We start from the raw sequence: 22618 nt of genomic DNA on the forward strand, positions 1-22618 counted from the left end.
GGGAAAACTGGACAGCAATACACAGAAGAATGAAACCGGACTGCTTTCTTACATCATACACAAAAATAAATTCAAAATGAATGAAAGACCTAAATGTGAGACAGGAAACCATCAAAGTTCTAGAGAGGAGAATGCAGGTAGCAACCTCTTTGACATGGGCTGTAGCAACTTCATCAACACATCTCCTGAGGAAAGAGAAACAAAAGCAAAAATAAACTGTTGGGACTTCATCTAGATAAAACCTACACAGAAAAGGAAACAATCAACAAAACAGCCTACAGAATGGGAGAAGATATTTGCAAATGACATATCTGAGAAAGGGTTAATGTCCAAAATCAATAAAGAATTCATTAAACTCAACACACACACACACACACACACACACACACACACACACACACACACAAATAATCCAGTTAAGAATTGGAAAGAAGACATGAGTAGATATTTCTCCAAAGAAGACATCCAGATGGCCAATAGACACATGAAAAGATGTTCAACATTACTCATCATCAGGGAAATATAAATCAAAACCACAATGACACACCACCTCACCACCTGTCAGAATGGCTAAAATTAACAACACAGAAAACAAGAGGTGTTGGCGAGGATGCAGAGAAAGGGAGCCCTCTTACACTCTTGGTGGGAATGCAAACTGGTGCAGCCACACTGGGATACAGTATGGAGGTTTCTCAAAAAAATAAAAATACAACTACCCTATGACCCAGCAATTGCACTACTAGGTATTTACAATAAGGATACAAAATACCAATCCAAAGGGGCACATGCACCCCAGTGTTTATTGCAGCATTATCAACAATAACCAAATTATGGGAAGAGCCCAAACATCCATCAGCTGATGAATGGGTAAAAAAGATGTGGTGTAGGGGCGCCTGGGTGGCTCAGTCATAAAGCGTCTGCCTTTGGCTCAGTCATGATCCCGGCATTCTGGGATCAAGTCCCACATTGGGCTCCCTGCTCAGCAGGAAGCCTGCTTCTCCCTCTCCCACTCCCCCTGCTTGTGTTCCCTCTCTCGCTACCTCTCTCTCTGTCAAATAAATAAATAAAATCTTTTTTTAAAAAAAGATGTGTGTGTGTGTGTGTGTGTGTGTGTGTGTAATGGAATATTACTCAGCCACCAAAAAGAATGAAATATTGCCATTTGCAATGACATAGCTGGAGCTAGAGTGTCTTATGTTAAGTGAAATAAGTCAGTCAGAGAAAGACAAATACCATATGATTTCACACATATGTATAATTTAAGAAACAAAGAATATGAACATACTGGAAAGAAGGGTAAAAAGGGAGGGAGGCAAACCATGAAAGAGACTCTTAACTATAGAGAACAAACTGAGGGTTGCTGGAGGGAAGGTGGGCAGGGCTATGAGCTAAATGGGTGATGCGTATTAAGGAGGGGACTTGTGGTGAGTACTGGGTGTTATATGTAAGTGATAAATCACTAAATTCTACTCCTGAATCTACTATTACACTATATGTTAACTAACTAGAATTTAAGTAAAAACTTGAAATATAAAAAATATTCTTATGTAGGAAATTTTAAAAAAGAAAGAAAGAAAGAAAAAGGGTTTGCCAAAGTATAACATCCATTCTTAATGAAAAATCTTCAACAAAGTAGGTTTAGAGGGAACATACCTCAACATAATAAAGGCCATATATGGGAAAACCCACAGCTAATATCCTCCTCAATGGGGAAAAGCTCAGAGCTTTTCCTCTATGGTCAAGAACAAGACAAGGATGTCCACATTCACCACTGTTACTTAACATAGTATTGGATGTCCTAGTCACAGCAATTAGACAACAAAAAGAAATAAAAGGAATCCAAATAGACAAGGAAGACATCAAATTTTCACTATTTGCAGAGGATATAACCCTTTATGTAGAAAACCTGAAAGATTCCACCAAAATAAAGCTTCCTAGAAATAATAAATAAATTCATTAAGTCATAGAATACACAATCAACTTACAGAAATCTGTTTCATATCTATACACCAATAATGAAGTAGCAGAGAGAAATTAAGAGATCAATCCCATTGACAATTGCAGCAAAAACAATAATATACCTAGGAGTAAACCTAACCAAAGAGGTGAAACAACTGTATTCTGAAAACTGTAAAACACTGATGAAAGAAATTGAAGATAATACAAAGAAATGGAAAGATATTTCATGTTCATGGATTGGAAGAACAAATATTGTTAAGATGTCTATACTACCCAAAGCAGTGTACACATTTAATGCAATCCCTATCAAAACACCAGCAGCATTTTCCACAGAGCTAGAACAAACAATCCTGAATAGCCAAAGCAACCTTGGAAAAGGAAAGAAAAGCTGGAAGCATCACAATTCTGGACGTCAAGTCATATTAAAAAGCTGTATGGTACTGGCACCAAAATAGGCACATAAGTCAAGAGAACAGAACAGAAAATGAAGAAATAAACCCACAACTAGAGGCACTTGGGTGACTCATTCAGTTGAGTGGCCGATTCTTGATTCGGCTCAGATCATGATCTGAGGTTGTGGGATACAGGCTCACACGGGGCTCCATGCTGGGTGTGGAGGCTGCTTGAGAATCCCTCTCTCCCCCTCTCCCTCTCATACTCCCTCCCCCTCTCCCTCATCTCAGTCTCCCTCTCAAAATAAAATAAAATAAAAACACCCACAACTATATGGTGAAATATATATGGTCTCCTTGACAAAGGAGAAAGAATATCCAGTGGGAAAGGGACAGTGTTTTCAACAAGTGGTGTTGAAATAACTGGACTGCAACGTGGAAAAGAATGGAACTGGACTTTCTTACACCACACACCAAAATAAATTCAAAATAGATGAAAGACCTAAATGTGAGACCTGGAACTACAAAAATCCTGGAGGAGAACAAGTCAGTAACCTCTTTGACTTTGGCCATAACAACTTCTTTCTAGATATGTGCCCTGAAGCAAGGGAAACAAAAGCAGAAATAAACTATTGGGACTTCATCAAAATGAAAGGCTTCTGCACAGTGAGGGAAACAATCAACAAAACTAAAAGATAACCTATGGAATGCGAGAAGATAATTACAAATACCGTATCTGATAAAGGGTTAATATTCAAAATATATAAATAATTTATAAAACTGAACATCCAAAAAAGGAATAATCCAATTAAAAATGGGCAGAAGACATGAATAAACATTTTTCCAAAGAAGACATTCAGATGGCTAACAGACACATGAAAAGATGCTCAGCATCACTCATCATCAGGCAGATACAAATACAAACTACAATGAGCTATCATCTCACACCTCTCAGAACAGCTAAAACCAATAGCACAGGAAATAACGGGTATTGGCGAACACACAGAGAAAGGGGAACCCTCTTGCACTGTTGGTGGGAATGCAAACTAGTGCAGCCACTGTGGAAAACAGCATGGAGTTTCCTCAAAAAGTTAAAATTAGAACTACCCTAATACCTAGCATTTACACTACAAGGTACTTACCCAAGGAATACAAAAATACTAATTCAAAGGGACACATGCACCCCAATGTTTATAGCAGCATTTCTACAATATCCAAATCATGCAAACAGCCCATTGTCCATTGACTGACTAATGGATAAAGAAAATGTGTGTGTATGTGTGTATACACACACATATATATACATATATAGATATATAATATATATTAATCATAAAAAAGAACAAAACCTTGACATTTGCAATAAGATAGATAGAGCTAGAGAGTATTTTGCTAAATGCAATAAATCAGAGAAAGACAAATAGCATAAGATTTCAATCATATGTGGAATTTAAGAAACTAAACAAATGAGCAAAGCAAAAAAAAAAAATAAAGTGACAAAGAAACAGACATTTGTAGTGCCTGGGTGGCAGTTGGTTAAGTCTCTGGCTCTTGATTTCAGCTCAAGTTTTGATCTCCGGGTCTTGAGTTCAAGCCCTTCATTGGGCTCCACACTGGGCATGGAGCCTATGAGAGGAAGGAAGGAAGGAAGGAAGGAAGGAAGGAAGGAAGAAAGAAAGAAAGAAAGAAAGAAAGAAAGAAAGAAAGAAAGAAAGAAAGAAAGAAAGAAAGAACTCTTGGGTCAGAGTTAAGATGGCAGAGGAGTAGGGGACCCCTTTTTCAGCCGGACCCCTGAGTTGAGTTGGATAAGTACCAGACCAGCCTGCACATCCACAGAATCAGCCTGAGACACAGGAAGATACATCTGGATCTCTACAAAAGAACATCTCTACCGCTGAGTATTGAGGTACGAAGCAGGGAGCCGTGAAACCGTGCACAGGTATCGGAAGATAAACGGAAGGGGAAGGGAGCCGCTGCGTTTGGGCGCCGGGAAGCGGTACCCACCTGCACTGGGGAGCGGGGTGGACTCGCAGACCGGCACCCACAAGAGAGCAGACTGAGACCGTGAACTGGGGGTCGTGCGCCACCAGACTGAAACGGAGCTCCAGAGCTCCGGTGTGCTCACTGGAACCAGACTGAGACCAGGAGCTCAGGAGCACGCGGGGGCGGCTGGCGGCTGGTGGTGTTAGAAACACAAAGGACAGAGACGCACCGGCCCTGGAAGTGAGGGCTGGGACGCTGGGTGTGGGGCGCACATCCCGGGATGCTACAGGGTTGAGCAGCACCAACAGAAACAGAGTTAAAGTGGCCAGAACATCAGTGGAGAACAGTCCACGATCCCTCTGCTCTGAGACAGAGGCTGAGATTCAGCCACTGCTGCTCTGACTCTCAGAAGAGGCACAGCAAACCGCCAGGGAAAACCGCCAGAGAACAAAAGCCTGGAAATACCGGCTCACAGTGTGCCTATCCCCATCCCTCCTCGCAGGGGACATGGAGACTCTACCCAAACAGGGTTGCCTGAGTATCAGTGCGGCAGGCCCCTCCCCCCAGAAGGCAGGCTGAAAAATCAAGAAGCCCACATCCCTAAGGTCCCTATAAAACAAGTGCACACTGCCTGGGTCCTGGTCAATAATTTGGGCTCTGGGCAACCCTGCAACCTCTCCTCATCAGAATGACGAGAAGGAGAAATCCCCCCCCAGAAAAGAAAAGACAATGAGTTTGTGGCTTCTGCCACAGAACTCCTAGATATGGATATAACTAAATTATCAGAAATGGAATTCAGAGTAATGGTCAAGATGATATGTAGACTTGAAAAAAGTATTAACGAAAATGTTAATGAGAATATAGAATCTCTAAGGGTGGAAATGAGAGTGAATCTGGCAGAAATTAAAAACTCTATGAGCCAAATGCAGTCAAAACTAGAGGCTCTGACGTCCTGGGTGAATGAGGCAGAAGAACGTATCAGCGAATTGCAGGATGGGTTAGTAGAAGAGAACGCTAAAATAGACGCTGGACTCAAAAAAAAATCCATGCTCAAGAATGTAGGTTACAGGAGACTGCCTCAATGAAACGTTCCAATGTCAGACTCATCGGCATCCCCGAGGGGGTAGAGAAAAACAGAGGTCTAGAAGAGATATTTGAACAAATTGTAGCTGAAAACTTCCCTAATCTAGCAAGGGAAACAAACATTCGTGTCCAAGAGGCAGAGAGGACCCCTCCCAAGCTCAACTACAACAAACCTACGCCACGTCACGTCATAGTGCATTTCACAAATATTAGATCCAAGGATACAGTATTAAAAGTGGCCAGGGCAAAGAAATTTCTCACGTACCAAGGCAAAGTTATCAGAATTACATCAGACCTGTCTACACAGACCTGGAATGAAAGGAAGTGTTGGGGGGGGGCATTCGTAATGCTCTTTCAGAGAAAAACATGCAGCCAAGGATCCTTTATCCAGCAAGGCTGTCATTCAGAATTGATGGAGAAATAGAGACCTTCCAGAATTGCCAGTCATTGACCAATTTTGTAATCATGAAACCAGCCCTACAGGAGATATTAAGGGGGGTTCTAAAAAAGTAAAAAGGTCCCAAGAGTGATACAGAACAGAAAGTCACAATCTATAGAAACAAAGACTTTACTGGCAACATGGCATCATTAAAATCATATCTCTCAATAATCAGTCTCAATGTAAATGGCCTAAATGCTCCCATAAAACACCACAGGGTTGCAGATTGGATAAAAAGAAATGACCCATCCATTTGCTGTCTACAAGAGACTCATTTTAAACCTAAAGATACATTCAGACTGAGAGTAAGGGGATGGAGTACCATCTTTCATGCCAATGGACCTCAAAAGAAAGCTGGGGTAGCAATTCTCATATCAGACAGATTGGATTTTAAACTAAAGACTATAGTTAGGGATACAGAGGGCACTGTATTATTCTTAAAGGATGTATCCAACAAGAGGATATGACAATTATAAATATCTATGACCCCAACAGGGGAGCAGCAAGATACACAAGCCAACTCTTAACCAGAATAAAGAGACATAAAGATAAAAATACACTAATAGTACGGGACCTCAACACTTCACTATCAGCAATAGACAGATCACCTAAGCAAGAAATTAGCAAAGAAACAAGAGCTTTGAATGCCAACTCGACGAGTTGGACCTCATAGATATATATAGAACACTACACCCCAGAACCAAAGAATACTCATTCTATTCTAATGCCCATGGAACATTCTCAAGAATAGACCATGTTCTGGGTCACAAAACAGGTTTCAACTGATACCAAAAGACTGAAATTATTCCCTGCATATTCTCAGACCACAACACTCTGAAATTGGAACTCAACCACAAGGAAAAATTTGGAAGAAACTTGGAGACTAAGAACCATCCTACTCAGGAATGATTCGATAAACCAGAAAATCAAACCTCAATTTAAACAATTTATGGAGACCAATGAGAATGAAAACACAATGGTCCAAAACCTATAGGACACTGCAAAGGCAGTCCTAAGGGGAAAATACATAGACATCCAAGCCTCACTCAAAAGAATAGAAAAATCTAAAATGCAGTTCTTATATTCTCACCTCAAGAAGCTGGAACAGCAACAGAGGGACAGGCCTAATCCACGCACGAGAAAACAGTAGACCAAGATTAGAGCAGAAATCAATGAATTAGAAACGAGGAGTACAGTAGCGCTGATCAACAGAACTAGAAGCTGGTTCTTTGAGAGAATTAATAAAATTGACAGGCCTCTGGCAAGACTTATTCAAAAGAATAGAGAAAGGACCCAAATTAATAAAATTATGAATGAAAAAGGAGAGGTCACAACCAACACCAATGAAATAGGAAGGATTATTAGAAATTTTATCAACAGCTTTATGCCAATAAATTAAGCAATCTGGAAGATATGGATGCCTTCCTGGAAACCTATAAACTACCAAGACTGAAACAGGAAGAAATTGATTTTTAAAACAGGCCAATTAAGTATGAAGAGATTGAGTCAGTGATAAACAACCTTCCAAAAAACACTACTCCAGGCCCAGATGGTTTTCCTGGGGGATTCTACCAAACATTCAAAGAAGAAATAATACCTATTCTCCTAAAGCTATTTCAAAAAATAGAAACAGAAGGAAAGCTACCGAACTCATTCTATGAGGCCAATATTACCTTGATCCCCAAACCAGGCAAAGACCCCATCAAAAAGGAGAGTTACAGACCATTTCCCTAATGAATATGGACGCCAAAATCCTCAACAAGATCCTGGCTAATAGAATCCAACAGTACATTAAAAGGATTATCCATCATGACCAAGTGGGATTCATCCCTGGGATGCAAGGGTGGTTCAACATTTGCAAATCTATCAGTGTCTTAGATTGTATCCAGAAAGAAAAATTCAAAAATCATATGATTCTCTCAATAGATGCAGAAAAAGCATTTGACAAAATACAGCATCCTTTCCTGATTAAAACCCTTCAGAGTGTAGGGATAGAGGGTACATTCCTCAATCTCATAAAAACCATCTATGAAAAACCTGCAGCGAATATCATTCTCAATGGGGAAAAGCTGGAAGCATTTCCCTTAAGATCAGGAACACAACAAGGATGCCCACTCTCACCACTATTATTCAACATAGTACTAGAAGTCCTTGCAACAGCAGTCAGACAACAAAAAGGGATAAAACGTATCCAAATCAGCAAAGAAGAAGTCAAATGGTCTCTCTTCACAGATGACATGATACCCTATACGGAAAACCCAAAAGAATCCACTCCCAAACTATTAGAAGTTATAGAGCAATTCAGTAATGTGGCGGGATACAAAATCAATGCTCAGAAATCAGTTGTATTTCTATACACGAATAATGTGACTGAAGAAAGAGAAATTAGGGAATCCATCCCATTTACAATAGCACCAAAAATCATACATTATCTTGGAATTAACTTAACCAGAGACATAAAGGAACTATATTCTAGAAACTATAAATCACTCTTGAAGGACATTGAGGAAGACACAAAAAGTTGGGAAAATAGTCCATGCTCATGGATTGGAAGAATTAACATAGTTAAAATGTTTATGCTACCCAGAGCAATCTACACTTTCAATGCCATCCCAATCAAAATACCAATGACATTTTTCAAAGAACTGGAACAAACAGCCCTTAAATTTATGTGGAACCAGAAAAGGCCCCGAATCGCCAAGGAACTGTTGAAAAGGAAAAACAAAGCTGGGGGCATCACAATGCCGGATTTCGAGCTGTACCACAAAGCTGTGATCACAAAGACAGCATGGTACTGGCACAAAAACAGACACATAGACCAATGGAACAGAATAGAGAACCCAGAAATGGACCCTCGGCTCTTTGGGCAACTAATCTTTGACAAAGCAGGAAAAAACATCCAGTGGAAAAAAGACAGTCTCTTCAATAAATGGTGCTGGGAAAATTGGACAGCTACATGCAAAAGAATGAAACTTGACCACTCTCTCACACCATAGACAAAGGTAAACTCCAAATAGATGACAGACCTCGATGTGAGACAGGAATCCATCAAAATCCTAGAGGAGAGCATAGGCAGCAACCTCCAAGACATCGGCCACAGCAACCTTTTTCATGACACATCTCCAAAGGCAAGAGAAACAAAAGCAAAAATGAACTTGTGGGACTTCATCAAGATAAAAACCTTCTGCACAGCCAAGGAAACTGTCAAAAAAACTAAGTGGCAGCCCAAGGAATGGGAGAAGATATTTGCAAATGACACTACAGATAAAAGACTGGTATCCAAGATCTACAAAGAACTTCTCAAACTCAATATGCGAGAAACAAATAAACAAATCATAAAACGGGCAGAAGATATGAACAGACACTTTTCCAATGAAGACATACAAATGGCTAACAGACACATGAAAAAATGTTCAAAATCATTAGCCATCAGGGAAATTCAAATCAAAACCACACTAAGATACCACCTACGCCAGTTAGAATGGCAAAAATTGACAAGGCAAGAAAAAAACAATTGCTGGAGAGGATGTGCAGAAAGGGGATCCCTCCTACATTGTTGGTGGGAATGCCAGTTGGTACAGCCACTCTGGGAAACAGTGTGGAGGTCCCTTAAAAAGTTAAAAATTGAGCTACCCTATGACCCAGCCATTGCACTACTGGGTATTTACCCCAAAGATACAGACGTAGTGAAGAGAAGGGCCATATGCATGCATTGTCCACAATAGCTAAATCATGGAAGGAACCGAGATGCTCTTCAACAGATGACTGGATTAAGAAGATGTGGTCCATATATACAATGGAATATTACGCAGGCATCAGAAAGAATGAGTTCTCAACATTTGCTGCAACATGGACGGCACTGGAGGAGATAATACTAAGTGAAATAAGTCAAGCAGAGAAAGACAATTATCATATGGTTTCTCTCATCTATGGAACATAAGAACTAGGAAGATCGGTAGGGGAAGAAAGGGATAAAGAAAGGGGGGGTAATCAGAAAGGGGAATGAAGCATGAGAGACTATGGACTCTGAGAAACAAACTGAGGGCTTCAGAGGGGAGGGGGTGGGGGAATGGGATAGACTGGTGATGGGTAGTAAGGAGGACACGTATTGCACGGTGCACTGGGTGTTATGCTCAACTAATGAATCATCAAACTTTACATAAAAAACCAGGTGTGTACTGTGTGGTGACTAACATAATATAATAAAAAAACATTAAAATTAAAAAAAAGAAAGGAAGGAAGGAAGAAAGAAAGAAAAAGAAAGAGACTTGTTAACTGTAAAGAATAAACCAATGGTTACCAGAAAGGAGGTGGTGGGGAGGATGGGTTAAATAGGTGATGGGGATTAAGGAGTGCACTTGTGATGAGTGCCAGGCCTTATATGGAAGTGTTGGATCACTATATTGTACACCTGAATCCAATATTACACTTATTTTACCTAACTGGAATTTAAATGAAAACTTAAAAAAAAATAATCAAGATGAGGAAATCAGTCCTGAAGGGAAAAGTGATGTACCCAAGGTCACACACCACAATCATGATCTTCCTAATAATGTTGACCTCACCTTGGTGTACATGTTCTGAATTTCCCGCTCTCAATCCTTGCTTCCTTCCCTATTCTGAAGCTCTGGTTTTTACAAGGCAGAAATATCCTGGTTATCTTTATGACGGAAATTAGAGTTTTATAGCAAGGAGGAACCTTAGAGATCCTCTAGTCCCACTCTCTCATTCTACAAGCAAAAACCCTAAAGATTAGAATGGTGAGGCCACTTTCCCAGGGTCAAAAAGTTATGCAACCCTGGGGCGCCTAGGTGGCTCAGTCAGTTGAACATCCATCTCATGGTTTTGGCTCGGGTCATGATCTATGGGCCGTGATATCAAGCGTCATGTAAGGCTTTGCATTCAGTGCAGAGTCTGCTTGGGATTCTCTCTCTCCCTCTACCCCCCTCCCCCTGCTCACTCTCTCTCTCTCTCAAATAAATATATAAATAAAATCTTTAAAAAAAAGGCATCCTTGGATGGCTCAGTTAGTTGAGGGTCCAACTCTTGGTTTTGGCTCAGGTCATTATCTCAGGGTTGTGAGATCAAGCCCTGTGTCAGGCTCCACACTCAGCTCCGAGTCTGCTGGAGATTCTTTCCCCCTTCCTGTCTCTCCTCCTCTGCTCCTTCCCCTGCTTGCCCTCTCTTTTTCTCTCTAAAATAAATAAAAAAGATCTTTTTAAAATTATGCAACCTCTAATTGGTTAGTCAGCTTCTTTGCTCTCCCTTACTTATCTCTATTCACCTAACATCTTTGCAAGCAAATTTCAGAATTGTTTCAGCCTCCTTGGGCTCTAAAATTGACACAATAGAAATTCAGATCAGATAGAGGTAAGGCTCATGTTAGTGTTAATTTACCTTTTTTATTTTTAAATTTTTATCTAAATTCTCATTAGTTAACATATAGTGCAATATTGGTTTCAGGAGTAGAATTCAGTGATTCATCACTTATATACAACACCCAGTGCTCATCATTACAAGTGCCCTCCTTAATACCCACCTAGCCCGTCCTCCACCCACCACCATCCACCAACCTTTAGTTAGTTCTCTATAGTTAAGAGTTACTTGGGGCACCTGGGTGGCTCAGTATGTTGAGTGTCCAACTCTTGGTTTCAGCTCAGGACATGATCTCAAGGTCGTGATATGGAGCCCTAAGATGGGCTTCATGCTCAGCGTGAAGCCTGCTTGAGATTCTTTCTCTCCCTCTTCCTCTTCCCCTTCCCCCCTCCCTTCCTCTCAAATAAATAGTCTTAAAAAAAGTTTCTTTTATGGTTTGTCTCCCTCTCCTTTTTTTTCATTCTTTCCCCTATGTTCATCTCTTTTGTTTCTTAAATTACACATGACTGAAATCATATGGTATTTGTCTTTCTCTGACTGACTTATTTCGCTTAGCATAATACACTCTAGCTCCAACCATGTCATTGCAAATGGCAAGATTTCATTCTTTTTGGTGGCTGAGTAATATTCCATTGTATATATACCACACCTTCTTTATCCATCAGTTGATGGACGTTTGGCCTCTTTACATAGTTTGGCTATTGTGGATAATTCTGCAATAACCATTGGGGAGCCTGTGCCCTTTTGAATCAGCATTTTTGTATCCTTTGGGTAAATACTTAGTAGTGCAGTTGCTGGATTGTAGGGTAGTTATATTTTTAATTTTTTGAGGAATCTCCATACTGTATTCCAGAGTGGCTGCACCAGTTTGCATTCCCACCAATGGTGCAAGAGGGCTCCCTTTCTCTGCATCCTTATATTGTTAATTTTAGCCATTTTGACAAGTGTGAGGTGGTATGTCATCATAGTTTTGATTTGTTCTTCTCTGATGATGAATAGTGTTCAGCATCTTTCCATGTGTCTGTTAGCCATCTGAATGTCTTTGGAAAAATGTGTATTCATGTCTTCTGCCCATTTCTTAACTGGATTATTTGGGTTTTTTGTGTATTGAGTTTGATAAGTCCCTTATAGATTTTGGATGCTAACCCTTTATCAGATATGTCATTTAAAATATCTTCTCCCATTCCACAGGTTGCCTTTTAGTTTTTCTGATTGTTTCCTTCGCTGTGAAGAAGCTTTTTATCTTGAAAAAGTTCCAACAGTTCATTTTTTTTTTTGTTTCCCTTGTCTCCAGCATTCTGATTTGTTTGTTTATCCTGGGCCAGTACACAGCAGAAGCAAGTGAACCTAAAGGGGGAAAAAAGAAAACTGGGAAATTTCTGTGCATTTTCACAGTGTGTACATACTCATAAAATGATATGTCAATTCATACCTATTACTTTATATTACACAGAGATTTTGGATCTTTTTCACACTCTGGCATAGAATCTGGAAACAGAGAGATTATAATGGATTTTCAGAAAGGCTGACTGAGACTGGAAATGCTGAGCCATAAGTGGCAATATTCTGCAGGCCGTTGAGAGGTGAGCTGACTGCTCCCCTACTTTATCTCTGGAGTCTGCTCTGTTCCTAACTTTCAAGTTTTAGAGATCTACAATTTTGCCAACACGGAAAGCAGAGCTACAGAGTTTAGATAATGGAATATTGCATACCAGGTGAGTTGAAGATTTTAATGAAGGTGAGGAAAGTTGAGTGACACATACTGAATAATAGGAAAGGAAAATGGAGCACCACTGAAATAATACACACATTGTTTTCACTCTATCCTCTGCCCTACGATCTGTTCCTAGTGTTTCTTTTAGAAATACTTTTGAACATATTTCGTTTATCTTTATAACTTCTTTTTTTGAGAAAGAGTAAACTCAGAATAACATATAGTGCAATGGTTCTCAACCTCACCTTTTTAGATTTACTTGGTAAATATAATAAACACCAATGCTTAAGGCCACCCCCCCAAAATCAGAGGCTTTTGAAAGTAGTGATCAGGCATTTGTATTGTTTCACCTATATTTTAAAAGGAGGTGATTCTGATTCAGAGAAGGTTGATAACCACTGATCTTGTCCAATTTCCTCATTTTGCAGGTAAGAAAACAAGCCCAGAGAGGGTCAGATTTCAAGCCCAAGGTGATGACATTAGTTAATGAAAGAAGTAGTAATAGAGTCCAGGTTTCCTAACATCTAGTCTAGTGGTCTTTCCATGAGACCATGCTAAAGGAAGCAAGGTATTTGAGATCAAGTGACTTAACTACAAGTCCATGAGGCATCCCAAGATATGTTAAACAGTTTGCATCATTTTTTTATTCTTCATGTGCCTCCAGACTTAAAGAGAGAGTAAGGCTGGTAAGGTTGAAGAATGATATCACTTTAGCTACTCTAAAGATCCTTTTCTTTTACCTCATAAGTTCTGGTCCTGAATGTAAAAATTCACATAGTATGATTTGAGAACCATTACAAGGTAGCATTATCCCATATCCCTCTTTCTGATCTGTCACAGTGCCTGAAGTTTATACTACTAACCATTCTTCTAGTTTAAGGTACTGTTGCCAGAAGACCAATTATAATAAATACGGGGATAGAGGGAGGGTGCACTATTAACACACCTTCTGCCACCTGGAAAAGCAACAAATAGAGCCCCGAAAAGCTGATCCTATGGTAAAGACATATTAATGAATGATGAGAGGAAAGGGAAACCTCAGAATATATGGTAAGCTCCCAGTGGAAGCCCCTAGGTAAAGCAGTGCCAAAACCCGGATTTTCCTTTTTCAAAACGGAAGCCAGATACTTGTCATGTATGTATATATAAATATACATGTATATATAAATATAAGCAATATAATGAAAAGCACACTGGGTTAGGAGACAGAAGACCTTCTTTCCCTTCTTTTTCTCATAAGTCAAATGTGCAAATTAAATAAGATGGTATCAAAGATCTTAAGAGTTCTAAATCTTTGATTCTCATAGTGAATCATTCAATTACCTTGATGTCTAGTGGAGATATGACATAAGCTAATGTTTTTATTCCTCCCTTTTACCACTGTGGCTAGTGGTGAAACATCCAAGAACTTTTTGGCCAAGTAAGAAACCAAGCAGTTGGAGCTGTCATTCTTTAAAGAGAGACACAAAGAAGTCACCTAGGATTAAAGAAAGTCCATCAGAGTAATTTAAAGGTAAGGATCTGGGAGTGACATCAGGAAGATGGCTGAATAAGATGTCCCTCTTTTGTATACCCCCCTCAAAAACAGCAATTTGGCATCCATTTGAGGACAAAAGTACCTTTGTAAGATGTGTGGGATCCAGCACCATATGCCAGATGGCTCAGGAAGAGTTGTGCCCACCCATATGTCAGGTAATAGGCATACAGACCCCAGTCCCAGCTTTGGACCCTAAAATGCACTGTGAACTGGCACAGGCCCTCTAGGCCATGGTTTGCAAACCTCTGGAGAACAGAGTTGTACAATCATCCACAGATGAGAGAGACTTTGTGGAAGTCCAGGAGTCCAGCAGAGAAGTTCTAGCACACTGTTGGAGAAAAAAGAAAAACAGAGATTGGATGCATTGAAGAGGATAAGAGGAATACCTTGACTTTACCTGCATTGACATAGGCAGGCCAGTTCTGAGGACCAAGATGGGGTCTCACAGGACCATTCAAGAGGATCCTTGGATTTGTGCATGACAGAAATCAAACACAAGCCAGGAGGAAAGTGAGAGCAATTTATTGACTAGCATAAGTGATTGAGTATAGCAGACAGAGTGTCTGGGAGACCCAGAAAAGGAAATGTGAGTTTCCCCATCACTTGAGGTTAGGGATTTATATTGGAAAGGGGTCCAGGATATGTGTTCTGTCAGGAATCCAGGGTAAGGTCCAATCAAAGGTGAGTGTCAGGTAAACAATAGGTGTTATTCCATGAATCACCAAAAGTAGTGGGTGTTGATACCAGTTTTGACTATGGTTTGTTCAAAGCTAATGTCCTGGAACATGTTTGGGATCTGGTCCTTCTTAGATATTATCAGGTGTTTGGGGCCCTAGCACAAAATATGGAGAACAATTAATTTTCTTGTCTTCTTTTGGAGTGGTAACACAGATTCTTTGGTTTACTCAGATGCAAAATATAGGACATGAATAAATGAGACATAGCAGAGAAACAGCAGAAATAGAGCCTTTCTAACATGGAGTCCCTTCAGTTTCCCTATCAGCATCATTCTTCACCCAAGGTGGCCCAATTCAATGCCAAGAGTGCCCTCCTTGGCCCATGATTTCTCCTGTAGGTTAAAGTAAGTGTTGGTGAGTGAGTGTCCAGCTTTCACCACTTTGCAGGACACTGCCAAAGAAGCTCATTTCTCTCTCACTCCATCTAGAGTACTGAATTGTGAGCTGGAAAATTGGAGGGTGGTGAGTGGCTAGGAGGACAGCAACCAGGGCTTGGAAAGTATCAAAGGGACAAAGATCCTATTAACCACATCAAGGATTCCATCAGGATGCCCATCAATGTGCCCTTTGTGACTTCCAGTGAGCAGATCCCTTCATGAGCACCCCAGCATTCTATGTGCCACACTCACACAACCCACACTTTGCGGCTGGCACCATTTGGATACTCCAAATGGTAGCAAGAGTGAGTTTTGGCAGATGGCTAGTAAGCAGAAAGCTGACCCAAATCTGCAGGCAGGGGAGAGACCACAAATTTGGGCATTTAGCACCACCCAAAGCAAAAGGGAAGCAACCAGAATTTAGAATGGTGCATTGCAAAATTGAAAGAAGGCATACAAGTTTAAGAATCCTGCCACAAGAGGGAGCAAAAAGGGTGGATGAGGTATATCCATAGAAAGTCTCAGTATCTCTAGCAAGACTGACAGAAGGTATTTCTCTCCAGAAGTCAGTCAATAAAAAATGAAGGAGGTGACCACTACTTCAAATGCAAGGCTAGCAATGTAAGACTTCAAAGAACATGTAAAATCAAAGAAACATAACATCAATAAAGGATCACAATAATCATCCAGTAATTGACCACGATGACATGGAGATCTTCAATTTACCTGAAAAGAATTCAAAATTACTGTTTTAAGGAAACTCAAAGAGCTACAAGAAAATACAGACAGACAATGCAAGAAAATCCAGTAAACAACACATGAACAAAATGAGAATTTAACAAAGAGATAGAAATCACAAAAAATGAACACCAAACAGAAATTCTGAAACTGAAAAATACAGTGAATGAAATGAAAAATGCAATAGAGATGATCAACACTAGAATGGATCAAGTGGAGAAAAAAACTGTAAAGTAGAAGACCATGACTCTGTAGAAGGCCCTTTAGATAACCCAGTCACAGCACAAAGAATAAAACAATGAATAAAATGAAGAGAGCCTACATAAGCAATGGGCTATAATCAAATGAAGCAATGAGCAAATAATTGGAATCCCAGAATGAGAAGAGAGATAGAAAGAGATAGAAAATGTATTTAAAGAAATAATGCCTGAGAACATTTCAAATCTGGGAAGAGGACTGGACATCCAAGTTCATGAAACTCATAAGTCCCCACACAAATACCAGTCAAAAAGATCTTCAGTGTTGTATGAAAGGAGAGGTTAGCAGTCCCCTTGACAAGGATGGAAGAGGCCCTACAACACACATATAATTAAGGCATTGCCACCTACTTCATGGCATCTAACTATCGTTTTTTCACCACACTCTGGCTAAGGTCCACACAGTGCCCATTGCAGGCAAGGAGAGCCTCTGCAGACAACTGGCCTGAATGGTTTGGGGAGCCATAACACAGCAGCAGAGTGCATGCAGCACACACCAGAAGCACATCCTGAAGAGCCAGGCCCTAGACACAATATGACCTCTTTCATAAAACTATTACTCTCAGGAGCAGAAAACATAGCAGTCTATTCTAACACAGAGAAGACAGTGATTTAGACAAAATGCCAAGACAAAGGAATTCATCCCAAAAGAAAACACAAGAAAAGGTCATGGCCAGAGATTTAATCAAAACAGATATAAGTAATATGCCTGATGGAGAATTTAAAGCAACAATCATAAGGATATACACTGGGCTTGAGAAAAGCATAGAAGACATCAGGGAGACCCTTACCACAGAGAAAAAATAATTAAAAAACAATCATTCAGAAATTAAAAATACAGTAACTGAGATTCAAAACAGGCTGGACGTAATGACCACAAGCATAGAAGAAGCAGAGGAAAAAATAAGTGATATAAAAGAATAATGGAAGGGTGCCTGGGTGGCTCAGTCCATTAAGCATTTGCCTTCAGTTCAGGTCATGACCCCAGGGTCCTGGAATCGAGTCCTGCATCAGGCTCTCTGCTCAGCAGGGAGCCTGCTTCTCCCTCTCCCTCTGCCTGCCAGTCTGCTCACTTGTGCTCTCTCTTTTTATGTCAAATAAAGAAATAAAATCTTTTTCTAAAAAAAGGACAGAAATAATGAAGCTGAACAAAAGAAGAATTATGGATCATGAGACTAGACTTACAGAAGTCAGTGACTACATCAAATGTAATGACATTCATATCACAGGAGTCCCAAAAGAAGGGAGAGAAAAGGGGGGCAGAAACTTTATGTGAGGAAATAATAGCTGAAAACTTCCCTAATCTAGGGAAGGTTACAGACATCCAAATCAAGGAAGCACAGAGAAATCCCATCAAAATCAACAAAAGCAGGCCAACAAAAAGACATATTGTAGTTAAATTTGCAAAATATAGTGATAAAGACAAAGTCCTAAAAGCAGCAAGACAAAAGAAGTCCCTACCTTACAAGGGAAGACCCATAAGGTTAGCTGCAGATCTCTCCACAGAAACTTGGCAAGTCAGAATAGAGTGACATGATATATTCACATGCTAAATGGGAAAAATCTACAGCCAAGAATACTCTATCCACAAGGCTATCATTCAAAATAGGAGAAATAGAGTTTCCCAGACATAAAAAACAAAGTAAAGGAGTTCATGAATACTAAGCCAGTCCTGCAAGAAATATGAAAGGGGACTCTTTGAGTGGAAAAGAAAGACTAAAAGTGACAAAGACTAGAAAGGAACAGAGAAAATCTCCAAAAACAACAAGAAAACAAGTAATAAAATGGCATTGAATACTTTCTGCATCTATTGAGAGGACTGTGTGGTTCTTATCCTTTCTTTTTTTTTTAATGTGGTATATCACACTGAGTGATTTGTAAATATTGAACCATCCCTGCAGCCCAGGAATAAATCCCACTTGATCGTGGTGAATAATTCTTTTAATGTACCATTGTATTCTATATGCTAGTATCTTGTTGAGAATTTTTGCATCCATGTTCATCAGGGATATTGGCCTTTGACTCTCCTTTTTAGTGGGGTCTTTGTCCGGTTTTGAAAATAAGGTCATGGTGGCCCCATAGAATGAGTTGGGAAGAGATACGTTCCTTAGATTACTCCTTTCTGCCCGTGGATGCTGCTGAATAAACATTGTTAAAGTCTCCCCTCCCACCACTGTCATGTCTAAGTCAGAGTCTCCCAGAGAACCTGAACAGCTGCAGAAGCTCTTCATCAGAGGTTTGAGCTTTGAAACAACCAATGAGAGCCTGGGGGGCGCCTGGGTGGTGCAGTCGTTAGCCTTTGGCTCAGGGCGTGATCCTGGCATTATGGGATCGAGCCCCACATCAGGTTCCTCCGCTGTGAGCCTACTTCTTCCTCTCCCACTCCCCCTGCTTGTGTTCCCTCTCTCGCTGGCTGCCTCTATCTCTGTCAAATAAATAAATAAAATCTTTTAAAAAAATGAGAGTCTGGGGAGCCATTTTGAGCAATGGGGAATGCTTACAGACTGTGTGGTAATGAGGGATCCAAACACCAAGTGCTCCAGAGGCTTTGGGTTTGTCACATATACCACTGTGGAGGAGGTGGATGAAGCCATGAATGTAAGGCCACACAAGGTGGACGGAAGAGCTGTGGAACCAAAGAGGGCTGTCTCAAGAGAAGATTCTCAAAGACCTGGTGCCCACTTAAGTGAAAGATTTTTGTTGGTGCCATTAAATAAGACACTGAAGAATATCATCTAAGAGATTGTTTTGAACAGTATGGGAAAATTGAAGTGATTGAGATCATGACTGACTGAGGCAGTGGCAAAAAGAGAGGTTTTGCTTTTGTAACATTTGATGACCATGCCTCTGTAGACAAGACTGTCATTCAAAAATACCATCTGTGAATGGTCGTAACTGTGAAGTAAGGAAAGCCCTATCTAAGAGAGAAATGGTTAGTACTTTATCCAACCAAAGAGGTCAAAGTGGTTCTGGAAACTTTGGTGGTGATCGTGGAGGTGGTTTTGCTGGGAATTGATGAGGTTGTGGAATATATGTGAGGTTCAGTGGGGTGGAGTCCGGATCCGACGACCAAGAAAGAATTCTTGAGGCATCTTTGGTGCAAAATTGGTTGTTTATTAAAGCTCGGGGACAGGACCCATGGGCAGAAAGAGCTGCTGTCCCAGATTGTGAGAGGTGGCTGATTATATACCATGGGGTTGGGGGAGGTGAGGAAAAAGGGGGGTTTCAAGAGAGTACTTTCATATGTTAAAGACGCACAGGTACCAGAGGCATTGCCATTGTCAAGTTAAGGTTGTTTTTCCCTCTAGCAAGGCATTAACATTAAGATGGTTGGGAACTTCCTGAAGGCTGCAGATTATAAGGACGTTTAATTGTATCTACATTTCCTTCTGGAAGCTAGGTTATTGATAGAAATGCTTTGTTCTTGTAAACTGCTAAGACATTTGCAAACTGAGGGAGACTTAAGTCTTGCAAGATTGTGGTATCTATAGGTTAACTGTTTCTTTGTTCTTTAGGGCAGCCAGGAGTGCCTGAGGAATGCTGCATACATCCAGGGGGAGGGGTTGCGGGGTGTCAGTTTCTGCTTTGTCCTCAACTTGCCTTCTGTTCCCTCATCAGGAATGACAACTTTGGTCATGGAAGGAACTTCAATGGGTGAGGTGGCTTTGGTGGCAGTCGAGGTGTGTGGTGGATATGGTGGCAGTGGAGATGGCTATAACAGATTTGGTAATGATGGAAGCAAATTTGGAGGTGGCAGAAGCTATAATGATTTTGGCAATTACAACAATCAATCCTCAAATTTTGGACCCATGAAAGGAGGAAATTTTGGAGGCAGAAGCTCTGACCCCTATGGTGGTAGAGGCCAATACTTTGCCAAACCACGAAACCAAGGTGGCTATGATGGTTCCAGCAGCAGCAGTAGCTAGGGCAGTGGCAGAAAGTTTTAATTACTGCCAGGAAACAAAGCTTAGCAGGGGAGAAGAGCCAGAGAAGTGACAGGGAAGCTACAGGTTACAACAGATTTGTAAACTCAGCCAAGCACAGTAGTGGCAGGGCCTAGCTGCTACAAAGAAACTGTGTTTTAGACAATACTCATGTGTATAGGCAAAAAACTGGAGGACTATATCTGTGACTAATTGTATAACAGGTTATTTTAGTTTCTGTTCTGTGGAAAGTGTAAAGCATTCCAACAAACGGTTTTAATGTAATTTTTTTGCACCCATGCTGATGATTACTAAATGTAATAGTCTAATCATGACGCTAATAAAGGTGTCTTAAAAAAAAAAAGAATGAGTTGGGAGTGTTCCTTCCATTTCTACTTTTTGGGACAGTTTGAGAATAGGTATTAATTCTCCTTTAAATTCCTGGTAGAATTCCCCTGGGAATCATCTGGCCCTGGACTTTGGTTTGTTGGGAGATTGTTGATTATTGATGCAATTTCTTTGCTGGTAATTGTTCTGTTCAAATTTTCTATTTCTTCCTGTTTCAGATTTGGTAGTTTGTATATTTCTAGGAATTTATCCATTTCTTCCAGATTGCCCAGTTTGTTGGCATATAATTTTTCATAATATTCTCTTATTAAAATAATTGCTTATATTTCAAATAATCCAATTTAGAAATGGGCAGAAGACATGAACAGACATTTCTCCAAAAGAAGACATACAGATGACCAATAGACACATGAAAAGGTGCTCAACATCACTTACCATCAGGGAAATGCAAATCAAAACCAAAAAGAGATATCACCACACACCTGTCAGAATGGCTATAATCAAAAACACAAGAAACTAGTGCTGGTGAGGATGTGGAGAAAAATGAACCCTCATGCACTGTTGGTGGGAATGCAAACTGATACAGTCACTGTGGAAGCCAGGTTCCTCTAAAAATTAAAATGAGGGACGCCTATGTGGCTCAGTTGGTTAAACATCTGCCTTTGGCTCAGGTCACGATCCCAGGGTCCTGGGATTGAGTCCCTCATCAGGTTCCTTGCTCAGAAGGGAGCCTGCTTCCCCCTCTGCCTGCTGCTCCCCCTGCTTGTGCTCTCTCTCTCTCTGACAAATAAATAAATAAAAGTTTTTAAAAATTAAAATTAAAATGAGAACTACCATGTGATCCAATAATCACACTACTGGGTATTTACCCAAAGAATACAAGAACAATAGTTTGAAAAGATATATGTACCCCTATACTTATTGAAGCATCATATACAATAGCCAATTTATGGAAAGAGCCCAAATGTCCACTGATACATGAATAGATAAAGAAGATGCAGTGAATATGCATACCATGGAATATTACTCAGCCATAAAAAAGGATGAAATCTTGCCATTTTCAACAACATGGATGGAGCTAGAGAGTACAATCCTAAGCAAATAAGTCAGTCAGATAAAGACAAATGCCATATGATTTTACTCATATGTGGAATTTAAGAAACAAAACAAACAAAGGGAAGAAAAAGAGACAAACCAAAAAAACTATAGAGAATAAACATGGTTACAAGAAGGGAAGTGGGTGGGGGGATTGGTGAAATAGGTGAAAGGGATTAAGAGTACACTTACCTTGTTGAGCACTGAGTAATATGTATGGAATTGCTGAATCATTATATCGTACACTTGAAACTAATATGACACTGTATGTTAACTACACTGGAATTAAAATTTTAATCGTTAAAAAAAAGAAGAGCTACAAAAGGCCTTTAAGTCTATGAAACAATGCTTGCCATTATTAGTTATTCATTAGGAAAATGAAAATTAAATGGGAAAAAATGGCATACCATTTCATACCCACTAGGATGACTATAAATAAAAAGACATATAATAACAAGAGTTGGTGACTTGTAAAGAAATTGAAACTATTTTATCCCACTGGTTGGAATACAAAATGTGGTACAGCCACTGAGGAAAGTAGTTCAGCAATTTTTCAAAAAGATGGGCATTAAGTAGGGCATGTGATGTGATGAGCACTGGGTGTTATACACAATTGATGAATCATTGAAGACTACATCTGAAACATAATGATATGTTGGC

General features: G+C 40.1%; 2 pseudogenes; both read left to right on the forward strand.

Moving 5' to 3' along the window:
- The first annotated feature begins 16854 nt into the window (after window positions 1–16854).
- LOC113246600 (U6atac minor spliceosomal RNA) lies at window positions 16855–16969 on the forward strand (annotated as a pseudogene).
- Window positions 16970–18770: 1801 nt separating this feature from the next.
- LOC113246575 (heterogeneous nuclear ribonucleoprotein A1-like) lies at window positions 18771–20539 on the forward strand (annotated as a pseudogene).
- Window positions 20540–22618: the final 2079 nt, after the last annotated feature.

Source organism: Ursus arctos, chromosome X, assembly GCF_023065955.2.
Source record: "Ursus arctos isolate Adak ecotype North America chromosome X, UrsArc2.0, whole genome shotgun sequence".
Lineage (NCBI taxonomy): Eukaryota > Metazoa > Chordata > Mammalia > Carnivora > Ursidae > Ursus > Ursus arctos.